Consider the following 18,193-nt stretch of genomic DNA (forward strand, 5'->3'; position numbering starts at 1 on the left):
ATATATTTTTTATTTGTGTTATATACCATATCTTTAAACTTATAATTTTTATTGTTTATTTAATTGTAGTTATATATATATATATATATATATATATATTTTTATTATTTTGTTTAATTTCTTACATATTATTTTGTTAATGTTCATAAATTATATATATATAAATAATTTCAAAGCGTATTCTAAATTTTATTATATTTATTATCTATTTTTGTAATATTATTATATCTCAATATATATATTTTTTTTTATTTTTTCTAATTTTTATTTTTCTAATAGTTCAGTACTCGGTCACATATTTCAATCCAAATATTTTTATATATTTTTTATTTTTGTGAATAATTATAAATTTGTATTTGTTTGTGAACTTTTAATATATTTTATTAAGATTGTATCCGAATAATTATAAATTGTGGATTAATAAAACTTAAAAAAAAAATTGACAACCCAACCAGAACCCAACGCGAAAATAGAGGGTTGGGTTGGGTTACCAATACAACCGAACTTTTGGTTTGGGTCAAAAAAATCCTTCAACTCAACCCAACCCCGACCATGAACCCCTAATGAGAGGTTAGTGGAGAGAGGTAGGTAGTTTTATTTTATTTTTTTATTTTTAAGTAATCATTTTTTTAGTTATTTATTTATGAATTATTATTATAACTATTATTTTGACGTATATTTTTTTTATAATTTTTTTTTGTTTATATTTTTTATTTTATATATATATATATATATATATATATATATATATATATATATATATATATATATATATATATATATTGCGCTATTACATCATATACCTCTCAAAGAAACTTTTGTCCCGAAAGTGTTTTAATCTTGGAATAATTCAGGTCCTTATTGTAAGAGTTCTTTGTTAAGTCTTCAAGTACCACTAAGTAAAAATTCTTAACAAGTATACCCTAATCCATACGAGTCATAAACATTTATTTGTATGCATAAAACTTTCGTAAGCCTATCACTTGGTATTCATAAAAATTTTTATTTCTTATAACGTGTCTTGACAGATAGTTACGTATTTTAAATATTAATTCATACTCCAAAATTTTTATAATTCCCTAAAATCTTTCATACTGAGTCTTCTAGGATCTTGAAAACATCATAGAATCTTCATAAGAGTCTTTTGGTCATACCCCCAAATCTTTGTTTAATTCTTCAACATATTCCAATGGCCGTGTAACTTTGTGTAATCCCTTTACACCATGACATAAGACTCCTCATCAAATTTCATGTCATTTAGAGGTCACTTTGGTCATAAACTAGTGGTACATAATTATAGGGCCATTTTAGTCATTTTACACCTATACTTGGTTTAGCCCGTTTTCATGACCTAATGGTCACCAAATTTCGTACATAACATTATCATGTCATATTGAGCATTCTTCTAAAATTTCATCAGCAACATAATTCATCTAAGGTTTGTGGCTCAACTGCTTTATTGAAATAAATGTTCATGTGTACAATAAGGCTGACAAACTTGCTCAATCGTAATAGTTCCTCACTTACTTTTTTTTTTTTTTTTTTTTTCACTATGATTCCATCTAGTGGATCAATAGTTTTACTAGTTTATGCTTTACCTTCTTCTCCAAATCAAATTCTCTAAACTTAGCTAAAGGTTCACTAATTGACCTTTTTTATCCTTACATTCTCAAAATCTCATTTTAAAATAACGATCTCCCCCTACACAAGAAATTTTTTGATAAAACTCCGAAAATGATATTTTCTTTTGATCCAATTTTTTTTCTCTCTCCTTATCATTAAAGAAAGACAAAGAAAAATTCCAGGGTAGAAACATTATCTAGAATTTCTTTTAAAATTCAAAACCGTAGCTGATGATAGAACTAGAATAGATATTTTCTGTTTCCTACTCACACACGCTCATATCTTGCTTCTCGATTAATCTCTAATTCTAATCTTCCTCCCCCCTAAGATATTACGGTGCTGGTATACGAAATTTCGTTATAGTCTAATTCTGACCAGTCAAGATACCGGGCTTTGCAATATTTGACAGATCACAATTCTGTATAGTCTATTTACTATAGAAGTTTCCAAGGAATTCATTAGAGGAATGTTTCAAATTAAAATTGTTGGTTCTCTGTATTTTTAATAATTAAAAAGAAAAAAAAAAGAATTATTTTCCTTTCCTCATTATTGTTGGTAAGTGTCCACTAGATTTGGTTCATCATTAATGTCTCATATTTGTAGATGAATTCCATACACAAATTTGCTTATTTTCTGTAACGACCCTAAATTTTACCCATTTAATCTAAGGTCATTACTATACCTTGAAATGTGGAATATACATTAAATGGGTCATGTTCATAAATGCGACTTACACTCGTCTTTTATTACCTCACTCGTCTTTTATTACCTCGTCAAAGAGAAGATGATTACATCAGAAAGAAGGGAAAAGAACATTATTGAAATAAAGAAAAAGGAACAAAACCGAAATGAATGTCTTATACTACCCTATGATTTATTATGCAAATACAATTCAACCTATATTAACCTATACTAATGATGCAAACCGAATTCAACCTAGACTATGAAATGGAAAAACAACTACCCTATGCATGTGCCACGGTCCCGGGGTGTACGATGCCGCCGTCGATGTCACATGGGTGCCTTGCCCTTATCTGAAGAAGTAAAGTAGCACGAGTCTTGAGTATTTCTAGAATACTCAGTAAGTGACGCCCTATCGGGGTTATGCAACAATCACATGCAATGAAATGATGGGACCTATCTTTCGTTTCATTTCGTTTCGTTTCGTTTTTCCTACGGTGCTGTCCTAACGGGTAATCGTGGACGTGTACCATATGTTGGGTTTTATGTCCTAAAACTCATAGTTTGTAACATAAAACATATTCTATTTTCAATAAAATTATTATTGATGTTTATTCAGTAAAGATTGTTATTGAATAATGTGAACTTTACGATTATTAATCTAAATACAATAAACTAAGAACACTCTGACTATAGTATGATTACTTGAACTATATGTAGAGACATAAGAGTGGATCAAGTTCAAGTTATATAGCCAAAATGATCTATAGTATGGGGACAAGGCTGAGTATTTTATCCTAGGGACACTATGGATGCGACCCACTTTTGTATATGACATAAACATGTGATCACTAAATTGTACATGTGGAGACATGTGAGTGTGGGTGTCCTATGCAATGAGTATTACATAAGATCGGACCATGAAGAAAATCACTCTCACTTTATAATGTCGTTTACTGTTGAGACTGATTTTCTTTTCATACGATGACCTAGGTAACTCGATTTTAATCCTGAGCTAACTCTGAACTCCTATTTATTCGGAATTATTCTTAGATTTTCATGGGTGAGAGTGGCTCGAGTTCGCCGACTCAATAGGCCTCCCATTTCAAGGGTAAGACTGGGTGAATGGCTGGGGACGTGGGTGCAAGATGGAATTCACTCCTATCCACTTTTAGAGATAGAAGAGAGGTAGTTCCCTTAAGCACTGACTCTAGGTCTTGAACAAGGGGCCCCACCCTCTCATTGGCCTGAGAGGGATTCGGTTTACTAGTTGGACCACAAACCAATTGTTTATTAGAGGATCAGTGAAACATAAGGAACAAGAAGTAACTTCAGGGGTAAAACGGTAAATTGACCCAACTCTAGTTACGAACAACCTGTGAAGGATCGACTTACTAATCATGGTTATATCAATTGGACAGAAANTTGAGTGTCAAAATTTGGTGAACTCAAACTTGCATGCTTGCAACATAATCCCAAACATTTGAGTGAAATTTTGAGTGTGAAAATTTGGTGGTCTCAAATTTGCATGAACATGCAAACATGCCTCTATAAATAGAGTGATCATGGTACATGGAAGGTCTTGCTTGGGAAAAACCTTGAGAAAAACCTCTCACAAACTCTCTCTTCATATATACTAAATCCCTCCCAAGTTTAGTCACTCACCGGATTCCACAATCCCGTTCTAAGGCCGGAGAATAGTGGAGAAGACACTAGTGGTGGTTCGAAATCGGTTTGTGAAGAAGAAGAAACTTGAGCGACAAAAGGTTAGTATTCAAACTCATTGAGTTTTAATACTTTTAAATATGCTAGCTAATTTACTATAATTGATGTACTTAGAGTGCCTAAGATCCAAATTGCTTTCGCATGTGTTATATTAACACCATCACCATATACTCTACACACAGCCCATACGTGCGAGTATGGGCTCACCAACTAGTTCGCACAACCGTTGGGCCACTTTCCTTATCCGATGGGCATACTCTGGGAGCCCCTTATGTCAGGACCCGTTAAAACTAGTAACTGTCACGGCAGCGCTATGCGAAGCATAATGATCGTTGTCCTGCCATTGGATGTACGCGTCCGTACCCTCGTGATGGGATAGGGGTATCCCCCCAGATGCATGAACACATATAATTCATGAGGTCCACCCTACTTCTACATTTATCATTAATGAACATAACCCCCCTATCAAGTTCCATGCTTCATGTCATTCTCATTTTCAATTTCCATTTCATACATATTCCTATCGGGGTTATGATTCCAGACAGAATACCGTGTTTCATGTCATACAATTCATACTGTTTACATTTAAATATTTCATACAATCATGTCATAATCATTCAAGAACAACATATCGACACATGCATAATATCACATCAAACTAAGCAGCATACATAGCATACATTCACGTTCACATGAGTATGTACTTAAGCACATTAAACTAGCATACAATTTAATGACACGTGCAAATCCACGGGCACGTGCCAACATACAATAAATAACGTGTAACCTATGACGGGTGAGCCATTTGCATGGTAGGCCTTAGCCGAAGTACCCTAGAATATAACGTAAGCTCCTAGCTCCTCGTGAACGTTTTATGCTTCCGTTGGTGGTTGGTTCCTATTTGTTCATTCGTCACTTTCGTTAGTATTTCACAAACATAATTAATTCCCAACTTGAATTTGTGAAATATGACCTTAAAATGATCTAGTTTACCTTAAACAAGGCCAGAACTAAGTCCGGGAGAGTCGAAACGGTGACAAACGGGCTGGAAATAGGTTTTCCGAGCCGAATAAGCCGCCCAAACCGAGAACCTGCCGCCGAGCCGATTGAGCCACTGGAGCCGAGGGGAGCCGCGCTGCAGACGTGCCACGTGGCACCATTAGAGGGCGACGCGTGTGTAGGGGTCTCGGGTCGAGGCGCGGGTTATCGGATCGCTCGCGGGTCTCAGGACGTTCGCGGGTGACGGGTTGTTCGCGGGTGACAAGTCGGCCAGGCTGAAGGAAAAATGCAGGTGGGCTGGGCTGGGCGTGTCGGCGTTGGACTGGGCTTGCGGGTCTCGGGTCGAGGCTATCAGGTTGGGTCGTAACTAGGCTTACGCATTTTGAGCTGAAGCGACTGGGCCGCGGGAATCGTCGGGTATTGGGCTGACCTAAGGTGATTGGGTTTGGTTCGGGTTGGGGGATCCGGCCCTCGGGTTGGACTTCGTCTTCTTCACTCGATTGCCTGCGCGTTTTTCCGGCGACTTTTCTCTCTCCTCGTTAACGTTGTTTTGTCATCCTTTTTTCCTCCTTTTTCCTCCGTTCCCGAGTCTCTTCTTCCCCCTAACCCCGCTTTTGGTATAGATCTAGTTTGTAAAGACCTCACACTCCCAGATCTGGAGAAGTTCGGAAATTCGACGTTCCGTCTCCCTTGCCGACAGTGTTCAACGTATAGGATTTGTCTAAATCTACACCTGATGTGTGTAAAAGGTTCTAGGATTACTTTTGTTGCGTAAAATGGAGGTTTTGACATCGATTTCGTATGGTTTGGCCTCGCCGGAGTTTTGTCGGATTTTTCTATTCCTCTTCGTTTTTCTCTATTTTTTGTTCTTTGCAGGTCGTTTTGGGGTGGCTGAAGATCGGGGTCGAGTTCTGTGGCATCCCAGCCTTCGGCCGCCCTTTGTGGGTCATGTGCGAGCGAAAACTCCGGCGTTCGCCGAAGTTTTCGGTTTTGTCGACGACCCTTTTTTTATTTTATTTATTTTTTTTATCCTATCCGTTACATTTTCCCATACAAAACCAAGAAATTTGTAATACTTCTTTTCAGCTACCTACCCCAATTCTAGTAAATATTTGGAGTCAAAATCATGACATGAAACTGGTTTAAAACTCCACCCTAACCCAATGCAAATCGAATGCACTAGTAAATCACATGGATCTACAAATGACTTCTTGTATTTGATTTGTGGTCAAGTTAGAGTTTGAAGATTTGGTAACTTTCATTGGAAACATTGTCAAATAGGCTTTTCTCTTGGTATACCTTATCTAGTACAGCCCAAAACTAATGTTCCTATAACCCTTTCAACGCCTTTGTAATATCAATAATGGGCTTAACAAAATTCTCTTCTAAAAATTGGTACTACGAGGAGCTAGGAGCTTACGTTTATATTTGAGGTAGTACTTCTGATATGAACCAAGAGACAACAATCATACAATATACTTCAATGAAGATGTGAAGAAAAGGTTGTCAAAATTATCAAAAGATGTTTCAATTCATGCCACATTGAAGAAGAATGAATTTTAGAGTTATAAATTTTGGGTGGATTACAATATAGAGTAATTTAGAGTTATTGTATTTCATTAATGTATTTTAAGACCTTTTATTTACTATAGATTACAATTACATAATGGTTAATTATGGCCATTAAGTATGAATGTTACAACTCTTGGAATGCCTTTAGTTTCATTTTGAGACTATACAAAGCCATGTATGTTGTATTTGCAAGCAGACTTGGAAAATATATTAAAATAAGCATTTGTGCTTTTCTTTAGCCAATGGCTACGTTTCTTTGCAATTCTATGTAGTTTAGGTTGCATGTAGAATCGACATGATCAATCTTGTTTGTGGAGTTATTCGAATCTCAAACAAATGTTCTTGCGTTGAGATATTTGATCAACAAGAATCATTCAAGCTAGACATGATCGATCTTGCTTGTGGAGTGATTCGAATCTCAAACAAGTGTTCTTGCCTTGAGATATTCGATCAACAAGGTAATCCGATTCTTATTCCCCTTGTAGTGATTCCTTATCATATCAACTTCGACTAAGGCCTACCAAGTAAGTGGCTCACCTGTCGTAGGTTATGCGTTGTATGTTGTATATTGGCACGTGCCCGTGGATTCACACATGTCATTAAATTGTATGCTAGATTGTTGTGCTTGAATACATAAGCTTGTGAAATGTGAATGTATGCTGTTTAGTATGATGTGATATGTTGTGCTTATGACGTTTATGATATACCTAGATGATTTTAGCATGATTGTATGATAAATTTGAATGTAAACAGCATGAAATGTTTGACATAAAACCACGGTAAATTGCATGAAATATAACCCCATGAGGATTATGTATGACATAAAATCCGGGTCGCGCACGGGTTATCGGGTCGTGGACTCGGGTAGCGGGCTGCCGGCCTTCGAATCTTTCCCGATGCGAAGTATTTCCTTGAATTTCTTTGCCAATACACGTCGGACACGTGTCCCATCTTTCCGATGACGCGCGACCCTCTCCCTGCCTGACACGCAGCCCTCCATCGTTCGACTTCTTCCTCTCATCTCTGCGATTTCCAGAAAACCGATTATTTTCTATTTTCTTCTCATTTTTGTATTTCTTCCTACATAACTCGGATTAATATGTCACCAGATTTGTCGACCTCATATCCATCTACACAGGTATTTTTCTTGTAATTTATTTCTAACCACAGAGATAATAAACTTAGTTCAAAGTTTGCAAGAAACATCCATACTTACATCCACATTGGTGAAGACCGGAACTCCTATTTTCGATCTAAATCGATCAAGACTTTCTTCACAGATTATGAGCTCAATCCTCTCTGGATTAACATACTCAAATTTCATAATCTAACTCTCAATATTTCTCATAGATCTGAGGAAAATCCGAAAATAAAGGTTCAAGAATTTTCTTACGGATTTTCTTCGTTCCTTGACGGTTTTGAACGACTCAAGGGTCCAGAAAGCTTCCTATAGGTTCTGTGAATGATTTGTGAAGAAATCTCGCCGGAATTGGACTCCTTGTGGCCGGATTGGAAGTAGCGGTTACTTATCCTTCTCTCTAGAACCTACTTTCTCTCTCTATTTTCTTTTTCTTTTTCTTTCCTCTCTTTCCTTACCCTTTTTATTTCTATTCTTTTATTCATCTTTACTAATCTCCCTTTCAGGTTCTTAAGGAGGAAGATGGCAGAATGACCAAATTACCCTCCGGGGTTGACTATGACCATTTTTCTTTTTATATTTTTCTTGAGTTCCTAAGATATTTCTAAACATTTTTCTCTTCTACCTCATCTCAAAATTCAGTCTCTAAGATCCTCAATAAAATCTCAGAAGTTCAATTGAAATAGGAAAACTTTGGTTTTAAGTTTCTCGTTGGGGTTCGGGTGTTACAAATTCTCCCCTCCTTTGAAACTTTCGTCCCCAAAAGTTGGTTTTCTTAAAAAAAAAATTCAGGGTAAGACTTCCTAAAGTCATCCTCACATTCCCCGATAGCCTCGCTATCCATGTGATTATCCCACAAGACTTTCACAAGGGAAAACTCCTTGATTCGCAATCGCTTGGCATCTCGGGCTATAGTTCGGATTGTGGTCGTATGATAGGTCCTCTCAAAGTACAAGTGCTTCATGTTCAATGTTGTGTGTGGGGTACGAGGTGTATATTCTCAACATGGATACATGAAAAATATTGTGCACAGCGGCGAGAGTGGGTGGCAACGCCAACCTATACACCACGACACCAATCCTCTCAAGGATATGAAAGGTACCTATGAACCTGGGGCTAAACTTACCCCTTTTTCCTGAACCTTAACACCTCTCTCATGGGCATTACCTTCAAGAAAACATGTTTGCCCACCGCAAACTCAAGATCCTTTCTTCAAGTGTCAGTGTAATATCTTTTGCCGGTTCTGTGCAGTAAGTATGCATGATCCAATTTTCTGGACTGCCGCGTTAGTGACCTGAACTAATTTCGATCTTATAAGTTTTTGGGTTCCATTCTCTTCCCAAAACACTGGTGTCCGACACCTCTTCCCATATAAGACCTCGACAGAGCCATATGAATTTTTGCTTGATAACTGTTGCTATAAGCCAACTTCCATGAGGGATAAGTGGTCATCCCAACAACTAACGAAATCCATCACAACTAACGAAATCCATCACACACGCCTTGAGCATGTCCTCTAATACTTGATTCAACCTTTCCATCTGTCCATCTATCTGATGATGGAAGGCTTGTACTGAGACAAGGTTGGGTACCCGAGGCTTTCTGCAAACCTTTCAAAAAATGAGAGGTAAACCTAGCATCGTGATCAGACACAATGGAAGTAGGCACCTCATGAANGGAATGATGGATTGTCTGTATGCAAAATGTAAGTTGCACTTGCAGAATTTTTTTTTATTATGTGGGTCTATCAACAATGACTCAGATCACATCAAAACCACGTCGAGTCTTAAGTAGATCAGATATGAAATCCATACTCACTTCCTCCCACTTCTACTGGGTATGTTTAAGGGTTTCATTTAAATTCATGGCCACCAATAACTGTTCTTCAAGTTCTCATATATTTACGTACTACTAGGGTGAAATGTGTAGGACTTGTCATGTGCTTAAGACATAATCTCATTAAGGATTCCTTATCCCTGGGTACACACAAGTGTCCCTGCCACAAAAGCCCGCTTCAGATGAAATTAAGAACCCCTCAGCTCTCCCACCCTCTTGGGTGTCACAAACTTTGAGGAGCTGCGCATCTTTAGACTTTGCATCAATGATGCATTTACAAAGTGTGGACTGTACTGTTAACTGAGCTAATTGTGTCGTGATGTTCTTAACTACTATATCAATCCTAGCTGTTTGGATCTCATCTTGAAGCTTGCTCTGTTGAGTGACCAATGTAGAGGTGTGGGTTGTCTTCCTACTCAAGATATCAGCTACCACATTAGCCTTCCCAGGATGATATAGGATCTTAACATCGTAGTCTTTCACTAGCTCGAGCCACCTCCTTTGTCTCATATTCAACTCCTAGGTCAAAAAAAATATTTAAGGTGCTTGTGGTTAGTGTACACTTAGATTCTCTCTCCATACCGATAATGCCGCCATGTCTTCAGTGCGAACACCACGACAGCTACTCCAAGTCATCGGTAGGATAATTCCACTCATATTCCTTGTCTAGAGTAACGAACACAATTAATTTCTCATTCTACATAAGCATACAACTTAAGCCCTTCGCTAAGGCGCCACTATACACAATGAAGACTGGTGCAGACACCAACGTCCTTTTCAACTAAGCCTCTTACCTCTGTCACAGTTGTCGGCCTTAGCCACCACATGACAGCTTCAACTTCGCTGGATTCACAATAATTTCCCCTCTTGAGACCACATGTCATATAAATGCTACGTCTCATAGCCAGAACTCACACTTAGAAAACTTGACATACAACAGAGGCGTTCTCAACACAGTTAAAACTATTTGCAGGCGGTCTTCATGCTCTGCTTTGGTCTTAGCAGGATCCTCAGTTATTCCCTGCCTGGATACCACGTGTCCAAAGAAGGCCACCTCTTGCAGTCAGAATTTGCACTTCGTGAATCTAGCATATAACAGGTAGGTTCTCAGTAGAATTAAAACTTTCCTCAAGTGTTCCTCGTGCTCCACTTCAGACTTAGAACACACCAGGATGTCGTTAATGAACATAATCCAGAACTCCTCATTTGTACATCAACTCCATGAATACTACTACGAGAGCGTTAATTAACCCAAAGGACATGACTATGAACTCATAATGTTCATAGTGGCTTCTAAAGGTTGCTTTAGATATGTCTTCCTCTCTAATTCTCGTCTGGTGATATTCTTACCTTATCAAGACGGTCTTTACTACTTCTCCAAAATAGCCTCGTAGTTTCCTCTCATTTGTCCAACTTTCTTCTCAGCGAGACGTCCTATTATGTAATTCGCTTGAGTACTAATGCTCATTTGGGCCAAGTACGGGCTCTTTGGAAGTAAAGGCCTTGCATAAGTTCTCAATGTTCACCTAGGCTAGCTTTTTGTGGCTGAGCTAGTCACTTTTTCCCTCATAGTGATATCTCATCACTGGCTTTTTCGAGCACGTGAACCTTTCAAGTCTATGTACAGGATCCTAGGGAACTCTCTGAAAACTCTCGTTTGGTAGCTAGCCTCCCTCGAGCTTCGAGGATGCTACGTTTAGAGTCTTCTCTGAGACATATCATGTCTCTGCTAATCTTACTTGTTTACAAGTCACCAACTCACTATCCTTCAGGTAGTTTCCAAAATCACGTTGTTTGGAAGTTCTACCTCTACTTGAGAACGCTTCACCAGTCTGGCATTACACTCGTGTATGAAACTGGAGTTCTATTCTTTGTAATCCGGATAACCTACACAAGGGTTGGTTCTTACTAACGCCCATCTGAACTTTCTTCCTTTAGACGACGAAGGCATGACCATAGTTAGACCTCTTTTCTTGCTGTTCTCAACCCTGAGGTTCGCTGGACCACCTTGACAGTTCCACGTCCTTCACCTTATGAACATACATGCCTTGACCAAAGGATAGGTTATAACATAATTTTATGGTCCTGATAACTACGTGCTGCTTTTGGACTTGGTCCTCTCCACCAAGGTCCAAAGCGACTTGTCATTCATTACATGATCCTTCAATAGGAATATCATACACCCTACGACTCCTTAGTGGCATAAAAGCACACATCTCAATTACGGAAGTCTTTTACTCTGATCTTATCTCATGATGACTCCAACCAACCTTGAAGTCATGGCCTCCATAGCTTCACTCTCTCTGGTGGTGAATCTTATTTCTCGACTTCCAACTTAACCAAACTTACTCGTGAAAATGGTTTGCTTGAGGGGTGCTTAATTCCTACTGTGGCAGCCTTACTTGTAAGAACGATATTGTTTGGGTCTACTATGTGGTTTGCACCAAGGCAACTCTATACTGTCTAGGCCTACTACGTGGCCTCTACGGAGGCATGCTTGACATTTTGACTTATGGTTACAAGAGGCTGGGTCCTAGGTAATTCACCCCGTACTAAGCCTTGGAAAAGTCTCATGCACATCTTTGGACGTTTCGCACTCAGCAGCGTCACCTCTCTGTCCTCCTAAGGCTAGTAAGTTATAACATGACCCCTCTCAGCCTCCTCACAATAACTCAAATATAGCATCGACGTATAGAGTGAACATTATTTATCGCCCTAAGGCATAATTACAGCTACCACGTAACCCAAGACAAACATCAAGTTCACATGTTTTACATCATATCAAAACCTACTAAAAGGGTTAGACTACATACCTAGTCGTAGTAAGGCGTGTTGTCAAGCTGATCACAGAGGTGTACGACTCTCTATCCTAGAAAAAGTCTACAGAATCTAAAACCTGACTGCTCTGATACCAATCTATCACAACCCGAATTTCGAGGCTTCAAAAAACCGAAAGTATTTCCTTGAATTTCTCTGCCAATACACGACGGGTAGCGGGCTGCCGGCCTTCGAATCCTGCCCGACGTGAAGTATTTCCTTGAATTTCTCTGCCAATACACGACGGACACGTGTCCCATCTTTCCGACGACGCGCGGCCCTCTCCCTGCCTGACACGCAGCCCTCCGTCATTTGACTTCTTCCTCTCATCTCTGCGGTTTCTAGAAAACCGATTATTTTCTATTTTCTTCTCATTTTTGTATTTCTTCCTACATAACTCGGATTAATATGATTCCTTCGCCATATTTGTAGACCTCATATCCATCTACACATAGGTATTTTTCTTGTAATTTATTTCTAACCACTAAGATAATAAACTTAGCCCAAAGTTTGCAAGAAACATCCATACTTACATCCACGTTGGTGAAGACCGGAACTCTTATTTCTGATCTGAATCGATCAAGACTTCCTTCACGAATTATGAGCTCAATCCTCTCTGGATTAATATACTCAAATTTCAGAATCTAACTCTCAATATTTCTCATAGATCCGAGGAAAATCCGAAAACAAAGGTTCAAGAACTTACCTATAGATTTTCTTCCTTCCTTGACGGTTTTGAACGATTCAAGGGTCCAGAAAGCTTCCTATAGGTTCTGTGAAGGATTTGTGAAGAAATCTCGCCGGAATCGGACTCCTTGTGGCCGGATTGGAAGTAACCGGTACTTCTCCTTCTCTCTCTTTTCTTTTTTTTTCTTTTTCTTTTCCTTTCCTCTCTTTCTTTACCCTTTTTATTTCTATTCTTTTATTCATCTTTTACTAACCAATGACAAAATTACCCTCTAGAGTTGACTTTGACCATTTTTCTAATTTTACACCATTTTTTCTTTTTATATTTTTCTTGAGTTACTGAGATATTTCTAAACATTTTTCTCTTCTACCTCATCTCAAAATTCAGTCTCTAACCTCCTCAATAAAATCTCAGAAGTTCAATTTAGGGGGAAAAACTTAGGTTTTAAGTTTCTCGTTGGAGTTCGGATGTTACATTCTCATTTTGAAACGGGAAGACGATTGTAGGAGTGGCAATGAGTCGAGGTCAGTGAAACCAACATGTTTGGTTTGAAAATCTCTAGGATGAGATAGAAGTTTTAAATGACTATCTTCTAGAGTTTACACGCAAGTAATTGTAATAGCTTAAAAATAAATAAATAAATAAATAAATAAACAAATAAATATTATTACCAAAATACCCTTGAAGATAGGGATAATTACGAAAATGTCACTTTTCTCAATATTCCCTCCATGGTAATCTCTCCCACAAAATCCATCAAATCTCAAAATTCAGCAATTAGATCTCCTCCAAAATTGGACACAATCTAAAACATTTATAGTAGGGGCATACATGGTTTGGGTTGGGTTGGATTGAGAGATTTTTTTGACCCAACCCAAAACTTCGGGTTGGTTGGATTGGTAACCCAACCCAATCCAAAAATTTTCACAACCCAACCCAACCCTCTATTTTCGGGTTGGATTGTGGGTGGGGTTGTTAAAAAAAATTGTTTTTTTCTATAAATATATTTATCCAAAATTTATAATTTTTCGAATGCAATATTAAAAGTTCACAAACATACACAAATTAATCTATAATTATCCAAAAAAAAAAAAAAAACAATCAAGAACAACAAGCGAACATTGTTACATATTAACATAGTTCAATATTAAATACAGACACTTCTTAAAGTAAGAAAAATAGGAGGATCATGAAATTAAAAAAATAATAACAAAATAAAAAATATTATAAATGAAATAGACCTATTTAAATGTGAACTCATGAAATTAGATTGTTTTAAAATAGACCTATTTAAAACTATTCAAACATATGTACGGCCCATAAACATTTAACACTATAAACAATTGTTTTAAAATAACCTAAATGCATGTATAAATCATAATTAATAAACCTATAATAAATCATATCCTTAATTTAATTGAAGGATGGTCGGTTAGTTTATTTATATATTTAAGAATAGTATTAAATGTATATATTCCTCTAGTAAATGATGTGTTTTAAAATAATAGAAAATATTAATGTATTTTTAAAATATATATATATAAAAACTAAAAATAATAAAATAATATAAAATATATGTTTAATGTATTTTATATATTTTTATTTTGTCTCATGAATCCAAAACCGTAATTATAGGATATATTTGTTATTCTTAATGTATTTTATATCTTATAATTTACACTATTTTATAATTTTGTTAAATTGTTAAAGGATGGATAAAAAAAAAAAAAAAAGAAAAAGAAAAAAGAAAAGTGGCTCGTGTTTTCTAATTGTTTTATTGCATTGTAAAATTAGAAGTAGATTCTAATATATACTTTAAATACTTTTGTAATTTAAAATTTTAATTTATGCAATGAACTAAAATTTAAAGTTTTTTTTTTTTTTTTTTTTTTTTTTTNTTTTTTTTTTTTTTTTTTTTTTTTTTTTTTCTTGAGAGATTACATATAAAAGGTATGCAATTACACAATCGTTAAAATGAGGTTGTCCAATGAAAATTTCAAGTTGACACTAAAAGTTGGGCAATTTTGTCACTAGAGTTTGATTTGTGTTATTGGAGGTTTTTAACTTGAAATTTCTATATTAAAATTCTCACTTTGCACTTTGACGATTTTCGTTGATTCTTGTCTTCGATGGATTCGTAAATATAACTCTTCAATTTTGGTGAAAGAATCAAATTGAATCTTAGACTAGAGAGAAAAAACTGAATGAAAGAGTTGAAATGGAAAAACGAGTGCAATTTGAATCAAAGGCAAGAAAAAGATGGTGAGCGTGTGGGGGCATGTGAAACGGTGAGACAAGTGTGTTTCGCTCTATTTGACCTCTGTTTGTCCAACTTTGTCATTCCAAATTTATATATGTAACGACCCTCGTTTTCTACTAACCTAAAGTCGCTACCATATGCATGATGTAATATCTTATGCGGAAAGAAAGAATGATTTAAAACGCCTTTATAAAACAATGCCATGGACTTATATGTTTAATAAAAATGTCTTAAAACAATGCAAAGAAAATAATAATATAAACATAAGTAAATATAAAACTAGTAATGCCCTGTACTAACTTAAAATCTATGAAATTAAATGCAACTACTCTATACATGTGTCATAGTCTTCAATTGCGATGTCGCCGTCAATCGTACATGGGTGTGATATGAACCAAAAGACATCAATCATACAATATACTTCAATGAAGATGTGAAGAAAAGGTTGTCAAAATTATCAAAAGATGTTTCAATTCATGCTACATTGAAGAACAATGAATTTTGATTGTTGTAAATTTTGGGTGGGTCACAATTTAGAATAATTTAGAGTTATTGTATTTTAAGACTTTTTACTTACTTTAGGTTACATTTACATAATGGCTAATTATGGTCATTAAGTATGAATGTTACAACTTTTGGTATAATAGTTTCATTTTGAGGCTATATAAAGTCATGTATGTTGTATTTGTCAGGGACTTGAAAAATATAGTAAAATGAGCATTTGTGCTCTTCTTTAGCCAATGACTAAGTTTCTTTGGAATTCTATGTAGTTTAGGTTGCATGTAGAATCATTCAAGCTTGACATGATCAATCATGCTTGTGGAGTGATTCGCGTTGAGATGTTTGATCAACAAGAATCATTCAAGCTAGACATGATCGATCTTGCTTGTGGAGTGATTCGAATCTCAAACAATACTCTTGCCTTGAGATATTCGATCAACAAGATAATCCGAATCTTATTCCCCTAGTAGTTGATTCCTTATCTTATCAGGGTGTCTGTTCTTTACCTAAAACATGATGTACCCCATGGCTTAAGTATTTTAATAAAATAATCCGTAAGTGAACTCACTATTTGGGTCAGGAATGCAAACACATGTCATCATGATTAGAGACTTTTCATTTAAAACCATCATAGAAGTGGCTTCCCGTCCAAACAAATTAGATTTGTAGTACTTTTGTACACATGGTTCACATGTGTGAGAGTGAGTCCACCAGGTGATTGACACACCCCTTGGGCCCATCATAGTTAGGCTAGCTAGATGTAGTTAGGCATTCGGAAGTATAGCAAACCCTCGAATATCATGCAAGGTATGTTGATGATCACCATCATCATAGTGTACGTGTCCATACTCATCTCATAAAAAATGAAGTAATCTGATGTAAATGCACATACAATATGCATGAGGTCCCTATATTTTTCATCTTAAATCATTCATCTAACACACCACCACACGTCCTTTATAATTTATAACATCATTTAGGGGTTGTGTATCAGAAAACTCTTCATCATAATGCAACATGACATCTTATTCATGCACATAATCATAATACGTGACATCTATCATATTATGTCATATCATCATCATACATCTATATCATCATGTCGTAATACATCATCATCCTAGTATATCATAGCATCATATTACATTGTATCATCACAACATCATAGTACATCATAATGTCATGTCAACTCATATCATCATAACATCATAGCATCATCATAACACATCATAATATCATATCGAAACACATCATCATAACACATCATAATATCATATCGAAACACATCATCATAAGATCATAGAATCATCACAACACATCATAATATCATTTAAACATACATGACACATGCGAGCGCCATTAAGTACATGTCATCATAAATAAAACAAGTTTTCTAATTGAGCCGAGGCGCAGACTTCGATCAGGATATGATTCGGGTATGATTCGGGTCGAGGCGAGGGTATGATTCGGGTCGAGGCGCCATTAAGTGCTACAGCATGCGAGGGTATGATTCGGGTCGAGGCGCAGACTTCGATCAGGATATGGGTGTAGTGGGTTGCGCGTGATGACTATGGGTCGAGTTGTGTGGGTTGCATCTGTGATTTTTTTTTGGTCGAGTGTACTAGACTTCGGGGACTGTACCAGTTTGGGCCGCATTTTACAAATTGGCCACAAGACCAAAATTAATGATGGGTCGTGGGGTATCTGTGGTGATGGGTTGCCCGAGTTCGAATCGGATCTGACTCAATCTTGATTTGCCTTATCCTCCCACGATGTCGTAGTGTCTCGTACGTACCTACACAACACGTCTATCTTACCGTGGGATGGGTGAATGCGAGTGCCTTACTGTTGGTATGCTCAGAGCTGCCGCTGGTTTTCACTCAGTGTGCCTTGCTTGTCATAATGTATTATACTGAAGTTTTACAATCTCGCATGTAGTTCAATCTGATGAGTACCCAGTTCGTTCGCCATCACCGTCTCTCGATATTCTCACGCTCTCAAAAAGCATGAAAGCATTGAATGACGGCGTGGGGTTGAGGGTAGTTTTAAAAGAAGAGTAGAGGGTTGGGTCGTGCGGGTATTTCATGGTCTTCACCACAAATAACAAGATTTCTGACGAAGTTGACCGTCCTAAGTTTTTTTTCGATCCGTTGCCATATAATTAAATTGTATATAACAATCGAGTTCCAATGAGGATTAATTTCTCAACTACCCCTTGAAAGTTTGAACATTCAAAAATTTATTAAGGTCTTAGAGACTGAATTGAAAGACGTAACACCTAAAGTAAGGTTAAAAATATCCGTAATGATCAAGAAAAGGAGTAAAGACATTCAAGCAAGGAAAAGGATCTTAA

The sequence above is a fragment of the Cucurbita pepo genome, unplaced genomic scaffold, assembly GCF_002806865.2.
Source record: "Cucurbita pepo subsp. pepo cultivar mu-cu-16 unplaced genomic scaffold, ASM280686v2 Cp4.1_scaffold000149, whole genome shotgun sequence".
Lineage (NCBI taxonomy): Eukaryota > Viridiplantae > Streptophyta > Magnoliopsida > Cucurbitales > Cucurbitaceae > Cucurbita > Cucurbita pepo.